Source organism: Sorex araneus, chromosome 2 (genome assembly GCF_027595985.1).
Source record: "Sorex araneus isolate mSorAra2 chromosome 2, mSorAra2.pri, whole genome shotgun sequence".
In the NCBI taxonomy this organism is placed as follows: domain Eukaryota; kingdom Metazoa; phylum Chordata; class Mammalia; order Eulipotyphla; family Soricidae; genus Sorex; species Sorex araneus.
This window is the reverse complement of record NC_073303.1, coordinates 116081527-116083676: the sequence shown is the minus strand read 5'-3', so window position 1 is coordinate 116083676 and position 2150 is coordinate 116081527. Positions and strand designations below refer to the sequence as shown.

Below are 2150 nucleotides of genomic sequence, written 5' to 3'. Positions count from 1 at the left end.
CTGAGCACTGCCATGTGTGAGCCCAAAGCAAACAAACACCAATAACTCACTGAATCCTTAATTTCAGTTATCAGGAAACTATAAATATAGAAGTGGAAGTACTAGTTCATTTGATAATTCATTGCTTATTTTTTTTCAGAAACCATCACACTGTTTTTACATTTCATATTCTAACTACCAAAGAAAAACCTTCTAAATTATCCAAGTCCCCCTAGATTTTTATTATTTTGTAAAATATTAGCCATACTAAACCCTTTCGGCCGGAACTGCCAGTGCCCAGTAAATCACCAAAATGACAAACACGAAGGGAAATTGGAGGGGGACTCACTATATGTTCTCTAGTCCTTTCAGAAAACATAGAGTTTTTCCTTTGGCCACATACATGCGTATATACAAGAAAGGTGATATCGTAGACATGAAGGGAATGGGCAACAGTCCAAAAAGGAATGCCCCACAAATGTTATCATGGCAAAACTAGAAGAGTCTACAATGTTACCCAGAACGCTGTTGACATTGTCGTTAACAAACAAGTCAAGGGCAAGATTCTTGCCAAGAGAATTAATGTCCGCGTTGAGCATATTAAACACTCTAAAAGTCGAGACAGATTCCTGAAACGGGTGAAAGAAAATGATCAAAAAAAGAAGGAAGCCAAAGACAAAAGGGACTTGGGTTCAACTGAAGCGCCAGCCTGCTCCACCCAGAGAAGCCCACTTTGTAAGAACCAACGGGAAAGAATCTGAGCTGCTGGAGACCATCCCCTATGAATCTATGGCATGAGAAGTGTTAGTTTAAAAAGAAAGAGACTCCTGCACTATAAAAAATATCTATTAGCCATACTAACTGATGTAAAATGATAGGCAAGGTATTTTTCCTTAATGAAACTATTTGCCAATCAACATAGACAATAGGATCACTGGGGTAGTTGATGACAGCAGGTAAAAGCAAGTCCCCAGCAAAATTTAGAAGTAGCATTTCTACACCCTCATTTTATAAAAGTCTGTTTAGGTGTTTTGTTTATATAATTTTTTGCAGGGTACTGTTCCACAGCACTGACAGTGCCCAAGATGGACTCTCTGTTCTTCTTTTTTTTAAGTTAAATAATCCATTAATTTGTATTTTCACATAGTAAAAAAGGCCCATGACAGTGCTTAACTTAATTCTTTTACTTTTTCATATCATGTTCTTATTTGTCAAGACTTAAATCTATCAACCAGCAATTTTTTCCCCTGATGTAGTTCTACCCATCTCTTTTATTGTATTTTATTCTTCACATATTTAGCCTAAGACATGAAATTCTGACGAATTGAATGTGTAGTCAGTGGGAGGAAGCATTTGGGTAAGTAAAGCATATCTATTTGTGAGGCAAGTCACTAAAATAAATATTTAGCACTGTAGCACTCTCAGCCCATTGTTCAGTTGTTCATCGATTTGCTCGAGCGGGCACCAGTAACATCTTCATTGTGAGACTTGTTACTGTTTTTGGCATACCGAATACACCACAGGGAACTTGCCAGACTCTGCTGTGCGTGCAGGATACTCTCAGTTGCTTGCCGGGCTCTTTGAGAGGGACAGAGGAATGGAACCTGGGTCAGCCACATGCAAGGCAAACGCCCTACCTGCTGTGCTGCAAGCAAATTAATGTTCTGTTTGGTCCAAGCAGAAAAGCACACAAATATAACAACCTTGCTATATCACTGTTTTGTCTTTTTTTTTTTGCTTTTTGGGTCACACCCAGCGATGCTCAGGGGTTACTCCTGGCTTTGCACTCAGGAACTACTCCTGGCGGTGCTTGGGGGACCATATGGGATGCCGGGGATCGAACCCGGGTCGGCCGCGTGCAAGGCAAACGCCCTACCCGCTGTGTTATCGCTCCGGCCCCTCACTGTTTTGTCTTAAAAACAATTCTTCTGTTTTATTTTGACCTAGATTTTGGTCAAATCAAGAATAAAATGGTACATTTGTCCCAGTGTGACCTCTGTTCTGAACTCACGGATCACTCCTGGTAGGTTCATGAGACCATATAAGGTGTCAGGGACCAAGTTCTGCTGGTTTGCATGCAATTCAGGGCATTACATGCTTTACTATCACAATAGCATCTTGTTTAGGTTTTAATCCTGTTTAGGTTTTAAAAAATGAATATAGCCCCTTTG

At 40.1% G+C, this 2150-nt stretch overlaps 1 pseudogene; it reads left to right on the top strand.

Annotated features, from left to right (window-relative positions):
• The first annotated feature begins 292 nt into the window (after positions 1-292).
• Positions 293-777, top strand: LOC129401909 (60S ribosomal protein L21-like; annotated as a pseudogene).
• Positions 778-2150: the final 1373 nt, after the last annotated feature.